General features: G+C 39.6%; 1 protein-coding gene and 1 pseudogene across 4 annotated transcripts in view; one reads left to right on the forward strand and one right to left on the reverse strand.

Moving 5' to 3' along the window:
• TNRC6B (trinucleotide repeat containing 6B) overlaps positions 1-13,672 on the reverse strand; it is a 204,229-nt gene that overhangs the window by 81,249 nt on the left and 109,308 nt on the right. The gene's annotated exons all lie outside the window — the stretch shown is intronic.
• Positions 10,990-11,108, forward strand: LOC112484276 (annotated as a pseudogene).

Consider the following 13,672-nt stretch of genomic DNA (forward strand, 5'->3'; position numbering starts at 1 on the left):
ATAGTACAATATCACAACCAGGAAATTCAGTGATACAATCCACCAACCTGACTGACTTCCTGTTTTATATGCATTTATTGTGTGCATGTGTGTGTACGTACAAGATATAGAATAGTTCTGTTACAAGGGTCCCTTCTATAGACACAGCCATTGCTCTCCCCTACTAATACCTATCTATGTTATTCTGTGAGGAAAAGAGCTTATATATTCTATCGTTATTTGTCATGTGAACGCGAGGGTTCTTTTTTCCATATTTAAAGAGCGATTAAAGACAAGGATAACTCAGCTGGCTTTGGGTTAGCTATTCCTATACAGTAACACACTGCAAAATGGGTGAAGACCTTTCCAAATAAGAAAATCTTACTTTTCAAATAAGAGATGACATCTTTCCTAACCCCTTCATTGCACTCTCTCATCAGCTCCTGAATCACCGCAACACTGAATGTTAACTGCTGTTCTGATCCTGATTGCTATTAGCCTGATTACGTCTCCCATGATCCAGTTTCGCCATCCTCTGACACATTTTCCACAGAGCAGCCAGAGTGATCTTTATAAAAATAAAATCCAAACATGTCCTTTGCTTGCTTAAAATCCCTCCACAGCCTTCAGGACCAAGCCTCATCTCCTTAGCCTGCCATCTGGGGCTCTTCGTGGCCCAATACCTGCTTGCTCTCCAGCCTTTCCTGGTCAGGAGGCTACTAGTCATCTCTTTCCCCTGGACCACTGTTCATACCTTCTAGACTCAGGGTGCTGACTCCTCAGCGAAAACCTCCCTGATGGCCCTTCCCCTTAGGTTTTATGACCCTTCGCCACGCAGGCACTCTCTCATTATTTATCGTGGTAAAATACACATGGCATAAAATTCACCATTTTAACTGTTTTTAAGTGTACAGTTCAGTGGCATTAAGTACTTTATTCAGTTTTAATACAAGTTAATTACTCTAGATGCAGCAGGCATTTAAGTACAGAATAGTTTTCCATAAAAGAGAGAGAGAATATCAGAAGTCACAAATTAGAGAAGACAAAACATCTTACTTAATAGGAAGGATTAAGCTATTATTAACATTTAAGACCCGAACTGTTCAATATGGTGGCCACATGTGGCAATATTAATTAACTAAAATCAAGTAAAGTTTAAAAATTAGTTCCTCAGTTACACCAGCCACACTGCAAATGTTTAATAGCCAAATCTGTTTTCTGACTATCAGGTTGGACAACACAGATACAGACTATTTCTATCATAGAAAGTTCTACTGGACAACACTGCTTAAGATAATTTGAAAAAGAAGAAATACCCAGATGGTGTAGGGCAGGGCAAAGCAAAGCCGCAGCTACAAGGGAAGCTGATGCATGCTGGAAGCATGTAGAAACCCAGCACGCAGAGACCACAATCTTGGCCTGGGTCCATACCCAGAGGCCATAAAAACTCCAACCTAATCTGTTCCCAAAGGTGTGCTTTTTAAAAATAACAAATGCTGGCAATGAGGATAGTAATAAAGAATGCAAACTTCAGTAAGTACAGAGGCTAAGAACAGAATAGTTATGAGGGTCGAGGCATTAAGAGGCCAACAAGGCCCCTCCAACAAAGGCCAAGTTCACAGTCTTAAAGAGACTTCAGTTAGGGGGACGGAGTGGGCAGAGCATTCCAGGCAGGGTCTGAGGCTAGTAGGTGGTAGTGCCAAGATTCAAGGTCTGTCTGTTTCCCAGTGATCTCGAACCACTCTACTATACCCGGGAAACTGCAAAAGCATGATGTTTTGAAGCAGTGGGTGGCTGGGGCCTTAAGTACACCTAGGGAAATGACAGGAGATAAGCCTAAGATAAGCAAAGGCCAGTAGTACAAAGGGCTTTGCCTTTCAGGCTAAATTTGGACTTTATCTTGGTGAAGAACCATTGAAGTAATCTACTAAGCAAAGTAATTAAAGAATTAAATTTGCATTCCAGAAAGCTAACCTTTTAAGTGAGGGAAGGCTGTGTGGCAGGTGAAGAGATAAGATGAAGGGACAGATGAGTCAGGCCCAGCACACAGTAAGGGGGAAAGTTTTGCTTTGAAATCATTCGCCCAGCTCTACCCACAACACACCTTGGGCACAGGGTTCCCTTCTCAGAACCTGTTTCCTTACTGATAAAATGCAGATTATCCCTACACGTTTTTGCTGTAGGTGAGGGACTGGCCTCTTCTGAGGACAGTCCCCTGTTCTCTGAGATGGAAGGCTGTAAGGACAAGTTAGGCTAGGCTGCCAGGCTGCCAGCCGCCCTGCAGGGAGAGCCTGTCAGACAAGCAAAGCACACGCAAGCACAGCTCAGTGCTATAGAGAAGGGTGGAGTCCTGGGCTTCCTAGTGACAGAGGCCAGTAAGTTCTTCTTTTGAATTTAAAGGTTTGAGCCAGGTTTAGACTGCCTGCAACTCAGAGACCTACAACAAACTTGTGTTAAGAATTACAGTCCAGCTGGTAACAAGAATCAGAAGTCTTAGAGTGCACAGAGATGGAAGCTGAGACCCGGGAGTAATGCCTTTATCCAGGGAGCATGAAGAGGATGACAAAGGACAAATCTAGGATAAATCTTAGCAAACCACAATATATAAAACGATTATATTGTCTTCATAATTTCCTTAAGTTCTAGGAAAGATGGGTATCAAAGAATGTTTGTTACCAACAATTTGTTAACAGTTTCCAATTCTCACCTTTGAGACTAATGCTGTCTCCACTGCAGTAAATACCATACTTGGGAAGTATTAAGACTCTGGACTCACCCATTTTAACCACCGAAAGCAATGCATTAAAAATGTTACAGAAAATAATTCTGATCAAAGTGATAATAGTTCTCAATGAATCTGGAAGTGAAAATTGATTCACAAACTCTCTTACCAAATTTAAGCAAACTATCCAAGCCACGTACCTTCAAAGGTATTTTATAAAGATCAAACTGTACATTCAATAAACATTAACAAGCCTGCCCATCAAGGGGGGTGGTGTGAGTGTGCTGGATGTCAGGGAGAACAGTCATCAGTGAACACCTGTGTTCCCACGGTGTGTCACAGAGGGCAGAGCATTTTCTCGTCCACCGTCCCATGCCACTTGACTGTTTGATCAGTGTAGCAAAACTGTGACATCCATACTGACATCTGTTCTATAGTTGCAGAAACCTCAATATTTCAAAGATTTTATGTGATTTGCCCATGCTCACACAACTACTTAAATTGTAGGAAGAGACGAAGTATGCAGCGGAACCTGAGGGGCACATGGGGAGGCCATGGGGAGGTGGGAGGGATATCCGGCCAAAGGACCCAATGCCCCTGCTTACAGTATGAAAATTAGGGCAGGTCCAAGAATAACAATAGTAACAATCACGTGCTTTACACGGATTAGTCCTCTAATCCTTAGACTACGAAGTTGAAACTATTACCACCCCATCTTGAAAGTTCAGAGACTTTACACACTTTTTGCACATAGAAATATGTGGCATAGTTGAGGCTTGAACCTAGATTTGCCTGATTCCCTAGCCTATGTTCCTAATTTATTCTTTTTATTTTGCTTAACAGTGAATTTTTCATATTGTTTTGGTGAGATAAAGGCTTACGCTTTTTCAATTGCTAGCCAGATAACTCCATCTAGAAAGTCTGGAAGAAATAAAGGTAGTTTTATTTACTCTGTTCCTACTCTTATTAAATATATGATTTAAATAGAAAGGAGAAGGTGTGTAAACTATCACGAAAAGCTTCTGTACTGGAGAACTTAGAGGGAAGGTAAATGTCCCAAAGGAAGGCTGCCCCAAGAACAGGCTGCTACCCTCTTCGACTGGAATAAAGTGGACTGAGTTAACTAACACATTTTGAAGTCTTATCAACATGCGAACGAGGACAGTAAAATTAAATAGCTGACAAGTGGAAAGAGAACCTAGTGTGGGAAACGTTTTCCATCTGGCTCAATTACTTAGATGCCAGGACATAATAAAATGAACAGGAGATGGGCATGTTGTTGCTTCACTAAAAATGTGAATATGCTTTCACATGCAGCTAAAACACAATGTCAACTCTGCAGGAGCAGAAGCCTTCTCAATGCCAAAGTCGTGGGACAAACAAAGATCATTGGGCCTGCCTTTCTTTTCTCTCTTTTTCAAGCATCTCTCATTTACAAAGAATTCAAAACACATGTAAAAATAAGTATTCAGTGCTTGAATTACTTTTTGGATGGAGACTTGACATTTCTGTTATTCTTCCACTCTCAAAAACAATAATGCTTCTGGGGGTAATTTTTAAAAGTTTTTTATTATTATTTAGTGCATACAAAAAAAAAAACAACTCATGTACCCACCACTCAGTTCAAGAACAGAACATCCGGTACCCAGAGCCCCTCGTACCCCTCTATGGCCCCATCTTTTCCTACTCTATAAGTATACTATCCCTCAACTGAACACTTATCATCCCCTTGCTTTGAAACACATGATGCTTTATAACCTGAACGATTTATTTTTTGTTTTATACATTTTGAATTTTATAAATGGAATCATACTACAGTTGACCCTTGAACAACACGGGGGTTAAGGGTGCCGACCACACGCACAGTCGAAAATCCACGTTTAACTTTTGACTCCCCAAACACTTAACTACTAACAGCCAACTGTTAACTGGAAGCCTTACCGATAACATATTACTGATAACATAAAGTCAATTAATACGTATTTTGTATGTTATATATATATTACATACTGTTTCCTTACAATAAAGTAAGCTAGAGAAAAGAAAACGTTATTAAGAAAATCATAAGGAAGAGAGAATACATTTACAGTATTTATTCTAAAAAGTGTGCAATGGATCTGCGCAGTTCAAATTTGTGTTGTTCAAGGGTCGACTGTATTATATTTTTCTGTGACTTGCTTTTCTTACTCAACACTACGTTCCCAAAATTCATTTGTTATGCTATGATGTGTTATATTTCTTTCGTGTAAATGCTGTAGAGTTCCATTGTTAATATACCACAATGTATTTATCCATTCTCTTTCCAATGGACACTGGGGTTCCCATGTCCTACTAATTTGTACTACTACATGCAATGTTGCTGTCAACATCCCAGTACATGTCTCTGATATAAGCATATACACAAGAGTTCTTCAGTGGGGTAGATTTGTGTCCCCCATTCAACCTGCTGGGTCATTTTCCAAACTGGATATTGTTACACTGTTCCTAAAGTGGCTATTACTACAATTCATCCTCCCACCAGAAGAGTATCAAAATTCTCATTCTGTTATCTTCAACTAAACTCTGGTATTATGAAATCTTTTAATTTTTGCTAATTTGATAAGCACAAAATTATATCTCATTGTTTTAAAGTTCATTTCCTTGATTATTAATTAAATTGAATATTTTTTCACTATATTTATTGGCCATTTGGATTTTCTCTACTTATTTATTTTTTCTACTAGGTCTTTTTCTTATTGATTTGTAGTTCTTTATGTACTCCGTATACAAACCCTCTGCTGACAATATGCTGAAAATATTTTCTCCTAGTTTTTCTTTCACTTTCATTATAGTATCTTTTGATGAATGTAAGTTCTTAATTATAATAAATATGAATGTATCAATTTCACTCATGATTTGTGCATTTTTGCATCATGTTTAAAACATCCCTCTCCCAAGGCCACAGTTCTAGAAGTATTTGTTTCTAGAAGTATTAAATCTTTTCATATTTACTGACTCCATTTGGTATTATTTTTATATATGGTGTCTGACTCGATCCATATACACAGAGGCAAAATAATCATGTGAAGTCAGAGGCAGAAACTAAAGTGATATGGCTGTAAGCCGAGGAACGCCAAGGGCTGCCAACAAACACAGGAAGCTAGGCAGGGACAAGGACAGACTCCTCTCTAGTCCCTTCTAAAAAGAGTCTGGCCATGCCAACGCGTCGATTTTGGATTACTAGCCTCCAGAACTGTGAAAATAGAAACTTCTGATGTTTTTAGTCACCCAGTTTGTGGTATTTTGTTGTGGCAGCCCTAGGAGACAACATAATCATACGGAGTCCCCAGCACCATTTGTTGAAAAGTCCATCATTTCTCCCCACTAATCTGCAATGTCATTTGTCACCTCTCCCCACTGATTGATTGGTAAGGCTAGTTCTATCATAGATTCCACACATGCATGGCGGGCTGAGTCTAGGAATAGACCTGAAATTATATCATCATCAAAACTGATGTTGGGCAAAGCGCCCTTTGCCACGTGCCTGTATGTAGTTTTTAAAATGATAAAACTGAACAGTGCTGTTTAGTAAGATAAAAACGCATTAGTACTTTCAAAATAACAACTGCTGAGAATCTTTTAGTATCAATTTCACTGGATAAATGCAAATAAAGATTAGACAGCAACTACATTTTTCCTGCGCCCATTTCTGTGAACTGTTGGTATCCCCACAAAAACCCAGTAATTGGCAACTTATTAAAAATAGAAAAAGCAGCAGCAGTGGAAGCAGAGAGAGAACAATAGCAGGTGATATAAGTATAGCACAGCTTCTCCATAGCCGCAGGCAGCTCTGCAGTTACCAATCCATTATTCTCACAGAAGAGCCTCAGTGAAGCCAGACAGCCTCGGGTCAGTTACACGTTGTCCTTCAGATACATCATGCTTACAAAGACTGGTGCAAGCATTAAAACCCAAGTTCTGCAAATTGCTTTGTAACACATAAAATCTACTCGAGCTAGTCACTTCTGAATATAGTGGGACAGAGGAAGCAGAAGGGCAGGTCAACAGCCTGGGCTCTGCTAGTCCCTGGGAAGCAGAGTGGCAATAGGAGATTCTGGACAGACTGGCCCTGGACGCTGGCGACAGCATCACACAGGAGGAGGAGAATTGAACCTGTACGCCCACTTCATCCTAGCTGCTCACGAATAAATACTAGACTCTTCGGCTTCACAGGACTGACAGAAATTTGCAAGTACATGAAAAGGTCCTGCCCCCATCCTGCCTTCTCTTATAATTGAATAATAAAGAACCCAGAGTCTACACAGAGTACAGATAGCTTATGAAATACAAGACGATATTAATATCCTCTAAAAATTTAAAGAGATGTGGCAACATACAAAGACACAGAGATAAACATTTTGCTTTAAACTTTGTATTATAAAATTTTTCTTCTTTTCCCTTCTTTCCCTTTGTTTCAAACTCCCTTTCATTAATTAAGGGGGGAGAAGTAGAAGGCTGAAGAAGGTGATACCATGTGGGTAAAAAGATGGCAAGAAGGAAAACTGAGGAAGGAAAGAAAGTGAGAGAGACGTATAATAAAAGGCAGTAAGAGACGAGACAGAGCTCCAAGGTGAAGCCAGTCACTAGCCTCCCAACCTCCAGCTAACAGCCCTCTGGAACCTGGTTCGCTGCACCCACAGGAAGACGGGGCCAGAATTTTCAGTGGTTTCTGAAGGTGACTTCTCAGCTGTACCTGCCACTTGGCAGAAAATAACAAAATAAAATAAAATTGCAGAAACTGAAGGCCTTACCGCATGAGAATGTTCTCATGACTGAAGCTGAGGCGAAAGAAAAGAAGGAAGGAAGGAGATATCAGGTCTCAAAACTTCATCTTAAATATAGAACTTAGTGAAACTACAAAGATTTTCCCTAAGTGGCCTTTATCGAAGTAATCATTAAGTAGTTTATTGAGCTGTCTTCCCAATTCTATTTCACTGCACATTTGTATATTTTTATGACATACCTGGAAGAGATTAAAATAGAAGCAAAGAGTATTCTCATGAAGCTGACTTGTGCTATGGAAGGGCAAATGGTGGGACATGGACTGATGGAAAGAGGAAGGTGGCTCATTCAGCCAGAAGCAATCCTGATGGAGAGGTGAGCCGGACCTAGGGTGGTAGGGAAAACCTGGCATGTTGTGACATGTGAGGTCTTTGTGATGTACTCGTGTCCTGACACCTGGCTGGGAAGCACCAATAGCTTAGGACCAAAATGTGTTTTGTTTTGAGCTATCCGTTAAGTTTGTTAAGGTTTTGTGAACATCAATGATTAGTTCTCTCTACTGCACTCAACAACACAGGCTAATAATCAGTGGCCAGCATTTTTTTTGAAACTTATTAAGCTAATGCCAACTTGCAAAACTGAATGAAGCCCATTCAACATAGATCTTGCTTGTCCTCATCACAGTCTAAGGCAATAAATCTGATGTTCTCCTCACTCGATTCGAAAGTGTGTTAGATAAAAACATTAGTGCAAACCTGGGCAAGAAGAAAGACAGATGGAAGCTGTGTTGACAGGCTGTGACGTCTGCGACACAGCAGTCCAGACATTCAGAAGAAGAGCAGAGTTTCCCCCCATGAGCAATGATTCCCTCCACTCGCTCCCCTCCTATCCCTGGTTCCAGTAGGCTTGCTACACACTGGCCCCTTCAACGCATCTGCGAGAACTTGGCCGGTGACACGGGGGAAACATTTTGGTCTTCACAAAGCTATGAGGGTGACTATCCAACATGGTGTGCCATGTATCTCCAAACTGGGAAACAAGTCATTCGCTGTCTCACGGCAACACATAAATTGGATTAATCGTTAAGAAATGAGTCATCTCCTTTTGAAAGATAGTCTCCCTTTTGGTTCACAGTTTTCAAGCACCTCCCACATCCTACATGAGTTTATAGATACACTCACAGGTAGTGATGGTTTATTTACATTCCTTTACTTGGTACAGGAAAATCACAATTTATTTGCAATTATAATACCCTAAAAAGAATTCATTTGATTCTTTCGAATGTGAAAGGTAACGAGTAGAAATATTCTTGTTAAAACTCAAAAGTTGGTCATTTGCAAAATAGGTCTGCCACAGGCAAACAAAATAAAAGCCATTCAGAGGTTTAAAAGCCTATTGCAGTGTTTGAAGCAGGGTATACAAGAATATAAACATCAAATTAAACGACTTTAAACTAGAATAAATAGGAATTCTCTGACTTTCACAATCTACCAGGCAAAGTTTTCAAAACCTCATATACAGTATTTTCTTGGCTTATAACCTCGGACAAAGTAACAGGACATTTCCTAGCCATTAGCATTACGTAAATGACATTTTCGAATTTGGGCAAAACTCATCTAATTATTTTAAAATTGTATTATTTGAACACGGGCAAATTTCCATACAAATACAACAATGTTAGCAGAAAACCACTTGAATTTAGATAAATCTAGAATTAAGCCATTATTTCATATTCCATATTACTCCAGTTCCAGCTGTATGTAGCAAAAAAATTTTGGACAAATGCTCTCCATTCCCTATCTAATTTTCAACATCACTCTAACAGGCTAACAAATCCACTAAATGAAAAACTTCATGATAGTAAGGTAACCAAATGTTTTAAAAAGTTTTGGAAGCATAAGTATGCAAAAAAAGTATACAAGGCCAATTTAAGATTATTTATAAGAGCAAAAAACAATAACTTAAATGTATTATCAACGATAGCTAATATCTACTGAATGCTTGCCATGTGCCACACACAAGTGTAATTAGCAACGTATCACAAGTCTCACCTCATGTAATTCTCCAAATAGTCCTATTAGATGGGGACTAGTAACATCTCCAGTCTACAGATAAGGGAACTGAGGCACAATGAAGTTGAGAAGATTTCATATTGCAGGTAGGGCTGAGATATGCATTTAGAGCTTAAGCTTCCACCACCACATTTCACTGGCACCTCCAAAAAAACACAATGCCACGTGGCTACTACAGGGGACAAGGACCATGCCTTCGGATTGCTGAACACTGTAATTCCTAGGAACGCAGTAGGTCCAGCACATTAAATACGCAACATAATCTACACTATACATACGTAAACGAAATGTCTAGAAGAATAAGCCTTAGCTGTTAACAGTGGTATCTCCAGGAAGGAGGACTGAAGAGAGTGAGTTAAAATAAGAAATGGGGCACTTTTTAAATTTTATGCACTTCTCATGATTTAAATTTTAGGTGAGAATATTACTTTTTAAAATCTCTTTAAAATTTTGAAACAATCTCAAACTTACAGAAACGTTGCAGGTATGGTACAAAGAACTCTTTTTCCCCAGAATCATTGAGAGTAAATCGTCAATCTGATGTATCATCACACCAAATACTTTAACGTATACATTTAAAAAAATCTTGTAATTACAGTACAACTAACAAAATTAAAAAATTAAAACTTATACATTATTAAAACTTATACAAAATTAAAACTTATACCATTTAATCCTCAGGCCCCATTCAAATTTTGACACTTGTCCCAGCTGTGGTCTTTAAAGCAAACGGCCCCAGGTCAGAATCATGTGTGGCATTTAGTTGCTATATCTCTTCAGCCTCCTTCGGTTTGAAACAGTTCCTCAGTCTTGCTTTGACTTCCATGGCCTTGAAACTTTTGAAGATGATCACAGGCTATTTAATTTGTAGAATGTCCCTCAAATTGGGCTTGTCTCCTTTCCTCCTGATTAGATACAGGTCATGCACCTTGGCACAAATATTTCCAAATCGATGCTGTGCTCTCATTGCATCCTATCGGGTGACACAATTTCAATTTGTCCCACTGCTGGTGTTCACTCAGATCACTTGGTTAAGGTGGTTTCTGCCAAGCTTCTCCACTATATAGTTCCTCTTTTCTCCCTTTGTATTCAATAGGTATTTTGCGAGGAGGTACTTTTAAATTTAAATAACCCATTCATCAAACTCTGAATTTATTCACAAGTCCATATGTATGTTTTATTGCGAAATAGGGTAATGTTGTGTGGGACCCCTTAGTCTTCTCTTTTAGTCAACAGGTTAACAATCCACGACTATCACTTCTTCAATTTTGGTGATCGAATAATTTCAGATTTGGCCAGTGGGAGCACCTTTGATCTGGCTTCTGTGTCCTTTTGACATGTCTCCATTATTCTTTGAGACTTCTTTGCTTTCTAGCAGAAGATATTTCAGGTTCATCTTAAACTTTTCTGCTCTAATCCTATAATCAACCATTTCTCTAAGAAGCTGGGATTCTTGTCTACGGCCATGCCACCCTGAATGTGCCTGATCTCGTCTGATGTTGGAAGCTAAACAGGGTCAGGCCTGGTTAGTACTTGGATGGGAGACCACCTAGGAGTACCGGGTGCTGTAGGCAGTTAAAAAAAGAGAAAGAAGAAGAAGAAGAAGAAAAAAGGAAGCTGGGATTCCCTTTTAGTTAAAAAAATAGTATTTAGGCACGCAATATACTTGTTGCTACGGCAGTATTGCTGCTCCTAGGCACTCTCATCCTCTCTAAAGACCGAGCTAAGAAACATATGTTTGTACATATGTATGTATAAGTACATGTGTGTGCATGCACTTCACATCTATTTTTATCTATTATTTCTATGCTTGTCAATGCTTATGAAAATCCGTGAGTTCATACCAATACTTCTGATTCCAACCTAACATCACAGGATTCATCCCAGTTTTCTCCCCTTCAGTATATGTAACTCCCTTCCTCCAACAGCGAGAGCTGCTCGCTCCCCTTATCCTTAACATGCTTATTTGATCGATCCTCCTGCATTTAACCAACCTCTCAGTCCTGCTGCCACCCTAGCCCCATGTGGGCACCCTTCTCACCTCTCTTCAGCTCCGATAAACCACACCAGATCCACCCTACACATGAAGGCCTGCTCAGTCTGCTTGGGCCCTGACACGCCTAACCAGGCCATCTACCTTCTCTGTCTACCTAACAGCCTTTAGGATGGAATTGTTCAGAAAGGAGAAGAAAAAGAGAAGAATACTTGAAAAAAATTAAATGTAAAAATATATGTTTTTAAAAAAGAAAATCCATTAAATTGGAACTGGCAATAGCTCAGCTAAAGTTCATTTTTGCATCATCTATGAAGAACAGGTTTGCTAAGTAAATTAATAGGGTAAACAAGCTTGTAACCCAGATGTTTAACCTATTTAATAAAACTGATTGTTTTCAAGCACTTTAAAATCACTGGGCATGTACTTGCCTTTAATTATTGCCTAATTACAAATAATTTCTATTTTCTTCACTGTGGCTTTGATAACCCTCTATTTGATTATACTGTAAGAATTACTACTTAAGCCGAATATAGTTAAGATCCTTTTAAAAATGTCTCTTTATTAACCATTCTGACTTTTCAATTAATCATCTGAAATAAAGTTTTTAATCATTCAATGATTTCTCTTTGCCATTAATCTATCAGCTGCTCAAAAAGAAAAATGCCTTTCAACGGCCATCCAGGACTGCCCCCAACGACCTCCTGCTCTGCACACCATCACTACCGGCTTCTTTCTCCTGTTATTTATTATGAATGCGGTACTGAGGATCCCCATAAAGCCATCAGTTCCCATCATTTGAGCTGATATTTAATTTAAGACACTCCAATTTACAAACAGAGATTCACCCAGTCAATTAACAAGGTAGTCTGCACCGCAGTTAAGAAGGCTTGCTTGGGAAGAGAATGCATTCTAGAATTACGGCAGCCCGTTCCTCCACTTCCTTGTTTATGTGGCCTCAGCTCAGTTACTAAGCTTTGGAAACTCCACCTTTCTATGAAGATCAAACCACTCTTCACATCGGGTTGTGGGAAGACTAAACAAAGTCGTGGGAAGTACCTGCTATATAATAGGCACTTAAACGAATACAAGTTCATGTCCTCCCCCCAACCTCTGCCTTATGGAAAACCTCAGTATGATTCAGAACAGTTTTTTAAAAATTTGGTCATAAAGAACCTCAGAGAGAAGCCACAGAAGAACACGGCAGCTTAACCCATGTCTGAGCTAACAGTGCCCCTAACACAAGGGGAACGTGAAAACACACCACTCAGAAGTTCCAGCTTACTCCTTCCCCAGGAGAAGGGTATCAGGACAGGGGGGTGGGGGAGGAGTGGGAAGCTAAGGCTATTTTCTATTCCGACTTCTGGATAAAGGTGCCAACTAGTCCTAGTTAATCCCGGCCTGAGGGCACTGGAGTTACTGAAGGTACTATCTCAGTGGTGAGTTATCTGCTAATTTTTGCCTAACCCGTTCCATTAGGTACCAGTGATTCAGTATTAGCATTCAATATCTGACAAAAGAAGATCATGTTACTAAAAACCCACTGGAGATAAGCAATTTAAAAAAACCAAAGGTGTTAATATGTGATACACTATGGGCCATCCTAGCAGTGTTTAAAAACAAAATAAATGCTGGTCCCTAACAGTGAACCAAAGGTTCCAACAGGTGAGACATTTAAACACATGAGGATCAGGAGTGAATCGAGACCTGCCAGCAAATAACACCAAGTGATCTATTTGCTCTGTATTTTCAGTATCTGAAATATCTAGGCTTTTTGGCATGTAAAATTATGTGGTTTTGGTGTGTTGTTTCTTTCCAAATCATGAAAATTTGTTTACATTAAAGAGATGGAAGACACGGTGGCATTCCTTCCAAACTGTCTCAGCAGCAAAGCCAGATGTTAGAAGAATGCAAATAAGATGCTGAGGTACCATGAATATACATTGTTGTCTCTCTAAGTAATTCTTTATTTGGGTAAAGTTGCCTACATGTTTCATTTGCAAAGCCTCTTGTGCCTCTAAATAGGCTCTAAGGAAAGGTCAGGGTCTCCCCTTTGCAAAGGGCTAGACCTTGAGTGATATGTCAGAAGCCTCAGACACAGGTGGAGGGCACAGGGCCAGGGACTGAATTCCTCACCTAATAGAA

Source organism: Pteropus alecto, unplaced genomic scaffold (genome assembly GCF_000325575.1).
Source record: "Pteropus alecto unplaced genomic scaffold, ASM32557v1 scaffold157, whole genome shotgun sequence".
Taxonomy (NCBI): domain Eukaryota; kingdom Metazoa; phylum Chordata; class Mammalia; order Chiroptera; family Pteropodidae; genus Pteropus; species Pteropus alecto.